This window comes from Littorina saxatilis, linkage group LG8 (assembly GCF_037325665.1).
Source record: "Littorina saxatilis isolate snail1 linkage group LG8, US_GU_Lsax_2.0, whole genome shotgun sequence".
Classification (NCBI taxonomy): Eukaryota; Metazoa; Mollusca; class Gastropoda; order Littorinimorpha; family Littorinidae; genus Littorina; species Littorina saxatilis.
This window is the reverse complement of record NC_090252.1, coordinates 11,481,357-11,491,508: the sequence shown is the minus strand read 5'-3', so window position 1 is coordinate 11,491,508 and position 10,152 is coordinate 11,481,357. Positions and strand designations below refer to the sequence as shown.

The 10,152-nt window shown below is 39.7% G+C and overlaps 1 long non-coding RNA gene across 1 annotated transcript; it reads right to left on the bottom strand.

The window, feature by feature from the left end:
- Positions 1 to 9: 9 nt before the first annotated feature.
- LOC138972170 (uncharacterized) lies at positions 10 to 3,474 on the bottom strand. The gene is made up of 3 exons (XR_011457474.1): positions 2,931 to 3,474; positions 2,200 to 2,340; positions 10 to 1,684 (listed from the first exon to the last, which is right to left on the bottom strand). It is a non-coding gene; the product is annotated as an uncharacterized lncRNA (long non-coding RNA).
- Positions 3,475 to 10,152: the final 6,678 nt, after the last annotated feature.

The following is a 10,152-nucleotide window of genomic DNA, read 5'->3' as shown; positions in this document are numbered from 1 at the left end:
TTTATTTTAATATATTTTCCTAAAGAGTTGTTTATGCTCTATCCAGTGGTGTAAACCGTTGCAGAAAAGAGCGAACACTTTGTTTGAGTTATAAGCATGTGACTAAGGTGACCCACACACTGTTACCAGACACTCCCCGGACTTATATTAAGCTTAGCGCAGAACCGCGCGAGGTGACATGCGACCCATTTTGTGGTGGAGGGTCACAATTAAGGAACTTAACTTAATCCAACGTCGGATAACAATCATGTTTGTTTGAGTTCCTATTTTTAATGGTTTACAAATCAAATCAAGTTGATAAGGTGCACTAACATCAATATTGGCGTTTGTCGAAAGTACTTTTCTGCGAGAGAAATAAACACACGTAAAGGTGCACGGCAGTATCACACAATATGCTGACCATATTTATGTCGTGCTAACATTGTTGTCCATAAGTTGTTACATGACGCTATATAGTTGTCAATATGTCTTTGCCGCCAGTTGATGCAAGTACGTTTTTGGGATAACAATTTCAATTATTTATATTTTCTTATCAACAATTTATCAACTGCTTTTGACAAATAAGCGGATGATAACACACTGGATGAAGAAACCGTTATCAAAAAACACAGGGACATACTGTACACAAAATGTTGATGACCAAAACATCAAAGGCATGTTATAAAGAGTCAAAGTTAAGGTGACTGCAAAACAGTAACAATAATAACAATAACAGCACTTTATTGTCCATTAAAATATTACATAAAAATGGAAATTTTTCTTCGGCACACCCTGCCTGCCTGTAAACGATTATAACAACAATTGTATAGGACGACACACATAAAACATAAAACATAAAAGGGATACAATCAAATATGATATTGCACTATGTAAATTTACCCTCTCATATCACAGGAGATGGGTTTCACAGCCGAGTAATCACATTACAAATATTTACCACACACCTTTACATGTACACATTGTTTGTTTTTTTCCCAGCCGACCAGCCTCTACGTGATGCGAGAAGAATTTAAAATGGTGACTGCAGGAGGCAGGAATGACTTTTTAAACTGGTTTTTGCGTGCCAAAGGGACCTTATAACGTTTACCTGAAGGGAGAATTTCGAAACAGGGGTTGAGAGGATGGATCGGATCACGGACAATCCTACAGTGTTGATGCTTTGTTTCACGAGAGAAAACAACGATATCATCAGATGCACAGCATGACAGCGCCTTCGGAAGTAAGTCACACAAACAATCTTCAATGTCAAACTTTACTTTACTTTCTTTACAATTTCCTCATATTGCAGGGATGAAATAATGCACAAGCAATTACTAAGTATCTACGTGCACGATATCAGTTTTCACATCGTTATATACCTTCTTTTGCTTTACATTATTTGCTGTTTTTTTAAACCAGAGTTTTGTCATTGGAAGGAAAGGTCAAGAAGAAACGTATGGGTTTGTTCGGGTGTCAATGTCATTCTAGACGATTTCATACGGCGATTCAGAATCTGGTGTCCTTGCAGCAGCTGTTGACTCAGAAGTTGACGGGATGGGGTTAAGATAGTCGTCAGGCTTGGCACGGCGTGTTGCAAGACTGGAGTAACTGTGACCGTACGTACCAGCCGTGGGAGAGGTGTAAGGGTGGAGGTACCCATCAGACTCGTCGTCTTCCGCTCCATGAGACGATGTTTTCCCCGTACCTGTTGGTACAAAATATGCAATTTCGTCTGATGTTCAATCCGCCTTTGTTTGTATTAATTGTAAATGTCTTATGTTGTATTCGTGTTGTGTAGAAATCAGTTAAACACTTTTTGGGCGGCCTCTGTTGTCTCACACCCAAAGTCCTTGTCCCAGTTTATGACTGTCTCTCTATTGATGGTTGTTCGTCGACCGCATGCATTCCAGTTACTCACGACCCAGACCCCGTATGGTTCGGTTATGTGTTTGCTTTGTTGCCTCACACCCAAAGTCCTTGTCCCAGTGTATGACTGTCTCTCTAGTGATGATTGTTCGTTTTCCGCATGCATTCCAGTTACTCACGACCCCGACCCCGACCCCGTATGGTTCGGTTATGTGTTTGCTTTGTTGTCTGCTTTGTTGCTTTGGTTGTTGAATATGTGTTTTTTGTTGTGTTTCTATGTTTCTTTCTTTCTGTTTTTCTTTCTTTCGTTTGCACTTACATGAACAGACACAGTAAGTAAAATAGAGCATATACCTGGTTCACCTGAATCGTCTATGACTTCAATGTAGGCGTGATGACTCTCGTCACTGTTGACACCGTCGCGTTCTTCAATAGGCACCTGTCTGAAAGTCACAGCATCGGCCGGACTTCGTCTTCCTGAGCGAGGGGCACACGCTGAAATAAAACACCTGACCATTAGCTGGTTAGAACAGTGTTGCGTGGTGTAAAGGCAAAGTTTTCCCGTCAAATATCAATATAAAGGATTGCTTACAACGTCAGGTCTACCCATTATTTTACATGGGATAAGAACATCCACAGAGTTGGACACATTCCACAACTCAATATCTTGGTTGTTTCATATGCAGCGTATGCAATGTTTTTTGAAAGTCCAGTACGCGTTTTCAGGACGACTGTGTCTAAAGAAATGCAAACAAGTTCAATTCGAAAGTGACAATACACACATGCAGTACGATAGCAGCATCAACAATTAAAAACAACCTAACTAATTATCATGACATCAGCAACAGCAACACAAGCAGCAGAAGCATCAGCAGTATTGGCAGGAGTCGTAGTGCAATGTTTAGATGCATTTTGCTGACGAATGTGTTTATCAAGCAAATCTCTTTGTCTGTGTTTGTTTTCCTGCATGGTTGGCGTTAAGCTACTCCGTTTCTTATCTTCGGGCATCTTCCGCAACAAGTACCTGCTCCCATTCATCTTTCCATTGATGCAAGTAAACATGTGTTATTTTTCTGTAAACTCACCCCTGCAATTTGCTTTACGACAACAAACGACGACAAGTATGATCGTGACATTCAGCAAAGCAAGGGACACACCAACTGAAATGAATACTGAAAAGAAATTGCCCATTGTCAAACGAAGGATACTAGCAAAATAGTATAGATAATGTTTTAACTGTGATACAAGATCATCTGCACTGCCCCTGATTTAATGTACATGACGTCCGTTGTTTGTGATATAGATTAACGTATGTAGTTAAAAAAGAAGAAAAAGCCAACACACGTGTCGCATGATGATAGCAGAAAAACAATACCCCAACAACTTCAGGAAATCAAATAAGGAAGACATTAAAGACATAAATACACAAGCAAGTAACGCAGGACAAAACAGCAAACAGACACTCACACAAAGTAACATCGTTGCCAACACAGGTATAGTATCTGCAAATTGGTATCCCCCTCTAGTGTCTGTGTGGTTTGTGTGTGTGTGTGTGTGTGTGTGTGTGTGTGTGTGTGTGTGTGTGTGTGTGTGTGTGTGTGTGTGTGTGTGTGTGTGTGTGTGTGTGTGTGTGCAGGGGAGGACGAGGGGGGGCACAGGGGGCACGTGCCCCCCCCCCGAAAAAAAAAACAGAAGAAGAAAAAAAAAGATTTTTCTATGCTGATTCTATGACCATTTCTAAGTTCAAATGGCACCAGATGGCACCATTTTGCTTCTTTGGGCAATTTTTTTTTTTCGGGGGGGGCATGCCCCCGGACCCCCCTAGCAAATTCGGGCGCTTCGCGCCCATCACATTCACTTTCGATTCAAAGTGCCCCCCCCCCCTTACAAAGCAACTGATCCGCCCCTGGTGTGTGTTTGTGTGTGTGTGGGTGTGTGTATGTGGGTGGGTGTGTGTGTGTGGGTGGGTGTTTGTGTGTGTGTGTGGATGTGTGTTTATGTATGTGTGTGTGTGTGTGTGTGTGTTCGTGTGTGTTCGTGTGTGTTCGTGTGTGTCACCTGTCTTCGAAGCTTCGTTGATTGAATTCGTGTTTGAAGCTTCGGTCGTTTCACCAGTTACGCCATATGTTGGACCAGATCTTTCGCCTGTAAATGTAGGTAGGAAAAGAACATAAAACAACAACAAGTCGCGTAAGGCGAAAGTACAACATTTAGTCAAGTAGCTGTCGAACTCACAGAATGAAACTGAACGCAATGCAACGCAGCAAGACCGTATACTCGTAGCATCGTCAGTCCACCGCGCACGGCAAAGGCAGTGAAATTGACAAGAAGAGCGGGGTAATACTTGCGCCGAGAAGGATAGCACGCTTTTCTGTACCTCTGTTCGTTTTAACTTTCTGAGCGTGTTTTTAATCCAAACATATCATATCCATGTGTTTTTGGAATCAGGAACCAACAAGGAATAAGATGAAGGTGTTTTTAAATTGATTTGGACAATTTAATTTTGATAATAATTTTTATATTTTTAATTTTCAGAGCTTGTTTTTAATCAAAATATAACATATTTATATATTTTTGGAATCAGAAAATGATAAAGAATAAGATGTACGTAAATTTGGATCGTTTTATAAAAATTTTTTTTTTTTTACAATTTTCAGATTTTTAATGACCAAACTCACTCATTAGTTTTTAAGCCACCAAGCTGAAATGCAATACCAAACCCCGGCCTTTGTCGAAGATTACTTGACCAAAATTTCAACCAATTTGGTTGAAAAATGAGAGCGTGACAGTGCCGCCTCAACTTTCACGAAAAGCCGGATATGACGTCATCAAAGACATTTATCAAAAAAATGAAAAAAACGTATGGGGATTTCATACTCAGGAACTCTCATGTCAAATTTCATAAAGATCGGTCCAGTAGTTTAGTCTGAATCGCTCTACACACACACACAGACAGACAGACAGACAGACAGACACACACACACACACACACACACACACACACACACACACACACACACACACACACATACACCACGACCCTCGTCTCGATTCCCCCCTCTACGTTAAAATATTTAGTCAAAACTTGACTAAATATAAAAAGGATATCAATCTGAAAATGTCAATACAAAAAGACAGAAAATATGAACATGCGATTTCTATCCAAGCAGTGTAAAATAGACAATTCATGTTAGTGCAAAGGACCACACATACCAGTGGTTTAGAATCTGTTTTGAAAGATTAGTTGCGAACGACCGTTATATTCAAAACATACGTTCATACTTACAGTTAATGTGCCAGTACATTGATTTCGGGATGAACTTGCCATTCTTGAGGTGAGCAGTAATCTCCCACTCAAACTGTTGTAATCCATTGACGTGTCGTGTGACAGAGAATCGCAGTGGAGTTGCACCGCACGTACACCCATACTGATGATTACACTTCCCTCCGGAGTAAGTTATGGAGCAAAGCAGTTCGTTCAAACCAGATGCTTTCTTTTCTCTAACTTTGACAGTGAATAGTTGATTATCAATGTCGCACCTGTCATCTATCTTGAAATAAAATGTGACATTACAGCTCTCTGGCGAAGAACTAAAGTACGTCTGGGTAATGTCACCTGAAACAGAAACCATTTGTTAAATAAAACATAAAGTCACGCAAACATTGTAATCTCCTGTTCATATATTGTCGTTAGTATAATGGCATTGTTGTGCGGAATTCAGTGTATGTCTTGAGATATACCTTAGATTGTAAGGAGTTCATTAGTCATGATAGATTGTCTTGAACATTTAGACTAAACATTATCATTTAGAGAAAAAGAAAAAGACAAAACACCAGTAACCAGGTTAGGTAAGTTTAAATCAATATTTCGGCATGTAACTGCCTTTTTCGGGATGGTATGGAAAGAATAGAAAATATCATAAAAATGATCATGGTAAATTGTATCTGTTTCTGGTGAGTTGTGTGTTTGTTGTTAAACACATGAATTTCAAAGAATTCCAAACTAAAAACAAAAAGTACTTACACATGTCAGACCCATTCAGATGTAACAAAATCAAGAACGTTAATAAAACAGCAAATTTAAAGCGCTTCATTTCTCGAGTACAATTGTAGACCGTACATGCCAGAAAACAACACCGACTGGTGATTAGATGGTATCACAAAAAATCACTATCACTTAATTTGCAGATGTGTGAAGAATGTAACTATTCACAAAGTCAATATCTTCCGTGGAAGAAAACGATACAACAAGAAGTTTGGCTGAACACAAAGCCAACACAGGATATACAGACAATGCATTACGGAAAAGAGACCTTGTGGAGCAATGGGTCACAGGAAAAACAAAACAAATAGCAACGATAGTTTAATTAATGTGTGTTAAAAGTTATTATTCAACAAAACAGCAATGCAAGAGATGGTGTATGCAACTATGTCTTTCTGGCTGCGTGTCTGTATGGGTGAATAACAGTATTTCTATCTCTGTTTTATCTGTACACTGCTTATGTTCATCACGCATACTTTGAATTCGTAGGGTTAAGAAAACACACACACACACACACACACACACACACACACACACACACACACACACACACACACGTACACACACCCACCCACACACACGCACACACACGTACACAGACCCTCCCACACCCCCCACACACACAAACACACACACACACACACACACACACACACACACACACACACACACACTTCTTACGACAGGGTTATTAAGGCAAGCTATGCTATTGTTGGGATAGCAGTGAAAATGGGGCAATATCATCTTCTACATTTGTGTTCCAATCTCTGAGACATTGATAACTAGTTAATCTGCTTGTCTGTGTAGACTCCAACTGCGATCGACCCCGTTTCGCGTATCACTCTTCTCGTGTCTTTGACAATTGAATTGGGTGTTGCATTTGTTCATAATCCACTCTCTGGCTTTGCCTTTGACCCTGTATGTGTGTCTCTCTCTCTCTCTCTCTCTCTCTCTCTCTCTCTCTCTCTCTCTCTCTCTCTCTCTCTCTCTTTCTTCTCTCTCTCTCTCTCTCTCTCTCTCTCTCTCTCTCTCTCTCTCTCTCTCTCTCTCTCTCTCTCTCTCTCTCTCTCTCTCTCTCTCTCTCTCTCTCTGAGTTGTGTGAACTTTCACTTCCGTATATAGTAGAGTCCCTGACGTTCTTGTACAATCTATGTATTAAAACAAAGGTCTTCCCTCTGGAGTGGAAATGTGCTAAAGTTATTCCTATTCCTAAGACGTCGGATTCTAGCGACATCAACAACCTTCGTCCTATCTCTGTTCTATCGGTGCTCTCTAAGCCTCTTGAGATGCATATCCATAAACATGTAATCCATCACATGGAAAGCCACGATCTTTGTTACCAATTCCAATCTGGTTTTCGTAAGTTTCATTCTTGTTCCACGGCTCTTGTCCGTCTCTGTGACACCTGGCTGTCGGCTATCAACGATTCCAAATTAGTTGGTGCAGTTTTCCTCGATCTGAGGAAAGCGTTTGAAACAGTCGATCACAATATTCTCATAACTAAACTAAAGTTTTATATAAACAACAGTGATACAGTTAAGTTGCTTGCATCGTTTATCACGAACAGATCCCAGCGGGTATATCTAAATGGTCAATATTCACAAGATGGTGTTCTAAATTGCGGAGTTCCTCAGGGGTCCATTCTTGGCCCACTTTTATTTAGTATCTTCATAAACGACCTACCTTTGCATATTACGAATAAAAATGTATCTTGTGAGCTTTTTGCTGATGATAGCTCTCTTCACTCATCGTCCAAAAAAATAGTTCAAGTGGAGGCTGACCTTCAGCAGGGAATCAACGACGTTGAACAGTGGTGTAGTAACAACAAAATGACCCTGCATCCCAAAAAATCCAGCAGTATGGTAGTCACATCTAGACAGAAACATCAGAGAGCGCCCCTTCTCCTCAACTTAAAACTGCACTCAGATCCTATAGAACAGGTTTCATCACACAGAGTACTAGGAATTGAAGTTGACCAGGAGCTTAGGTGGAACATACACGTTAAGAATATCTGTAAAAAGCTGTCAAGCAATCTCCATCTCTTATCTAAACTAAAACCCTTTGTAGACAAGGAGGGACTGAACATATTTTACGTGGCACACTGTCTATCATATATTAATTATGCCTCCACTGTATGGTGCGGTGCCAGTGAAAATATAATGAAAAAACTAAACTCCTTGCACAGAAGAGGTGCTAAGCTTATTGTAACCAATCCTTATCTGTCCACGTCAGAAAAGTTGAAGGTAGCCAATATTCTTCCACTTCAACAGCAGCTTGATTACAACATCTTAATTCTAATGTACAAGGCCCTCAATGAGCTGGCCCCACCATACCTAAATGCATTCTTGACTAAAGCTTCCGAGCGCTATGTGTCAAACAAATCTATATATATATTACCAAGGACTCGCATAGATCTATACAAAACTAGCTTTGCTTTTGTGGGACCTTCACTGTGGAACTCTCTTCCTTCGAATGTACAAACGTGCCGTTCATTGAACGCATTCAAAACCTCCCTCAGGAAACACATACTGAGGTCTTCATAAGTTACGCTGCCGGTATTGTAGCTAGCTTTGTTAATTATAATTATTTTATTACTCTGAAATATTGACTGCTGCATGCCTACATAATGCTAAATATACCTGTCTTGGTAGGCTCACTGTGTGCTTGTTGAATGGCACTTAGTTGTGTGTATATTATTATTAGTATTATATGTGTTCCTCCTTGTGCGTCTGCGTGTGAGTGCGCAAGTGTGATTGCGTAATTAATGTTCCATTCTGTAATTGCTTTATTGATGTTCCATTCATGTATTTTCTACTACTTTTCTCATTTATTATTACTGTATGTTTGATGTTTCTATGATTCTAGTCGGGCGCACGCGTGAATATGTGTTTGTGTGAATGTAAAGGGCACATTGTAAGATTAAGCCTATGGCCTAAAATGTCTACCCTTTATGTGAATAAAATGTTCTAAGTCTAAGTCTAAGTCTAAGTCTCTCTCTCTCTCTCTCTCTCTCTCTCTCTCTCTCTCTCTCTCTCTCTCTCTCTCTCTCTCTCTCTCTCTCTCTCTCTCTCTCTCTCTCTCTCTCTCTCTCTCTTCACTTCCAACAGCATTAAAATATATTCCATCAGTCAAAGCCTTTAAAAAGCAAATACACAGACATTTGTTTCAAATCTGATTCCAAGTGGAGCGTTCCACCGTTATCGTAACCTAGTGGTGATTCAAAATGGGTTTACTCCGATGTATTAAACCGTCCTAATGTTATCATACATACCGGTTATCTTATAGCAGTCTCTTTTCAGGGTTGCTGTTTCTGTTGTTACTGTTGTGTTGGTATATCCTTTGTTGTAGTTCTTTTCTTCCTTTTGCTATGTTGTCGGTATCTTTTGTAAAATACAAATGACTTACTGTTTGTTATTTTGCTTGCTTGCCGTTGTTGTTTCATTTGGACCATATGTTTCTAGTGCTCGTGACTTTTTTATTTTTATTTATTTTATTTTTTTATTATTGTTTTTTATACTTTACTTTTAAGTACACTTGACTTGCTGTTTGTTGCTTCCTTTTCATCATCCGTTATTATCGTTATGACATCATCATCATTACCATTATTTCTATTTTCATATTTCTATTGCTGTTATTGTATTTAATAGTATCAAATACTATAACTTTTTCTTTGCCTTTAAATGCCATTTATTATCATATGTACGATTATTTTTGCCGTCAACCTCTTTTGCTCTTATACTGTTTTCATGTCTGTTTTGTATTCATGTTAGTTAGCAAGGACAGATTGTAAGACGAGGCAACGCCTAAAATCTCCATTCTTCTGTAATAAAGTTTAATCAATCAATCAATCTCTCTCTCTCTCTCTCTCTCTCTCTCTCTCTCTCTCTCTCTCTCTCGCTCTCGCTTCCTCTCTCTCTCTCTCTCTCTCTCTCTCTCTCTCTCTCTCTCTCTCTCTCTCTCTCTCTCTCTCTCTCTGTCTCTCTGTTTGTTTGTCTGCTGGTCTGTTTGTCTCAACAACAACAACAACAACAACGAAACACCCGACCACCATCACCACCACCACTACCACCACCGACACTACCACTGCAAACATGAATTCTTATAATATGAAATGTCAGAACAAACGCACTTACTTCGAAAATTAACCGCTTTTGCAACGGTATTACAGTGATTCAGTACGGCAACATTACTTTCGATAAAGCAAAATTACATTCCTGCGCCTGTGTCGTCTATCAATACCTGTTCGTTTTTCCCCAGAAATGTTG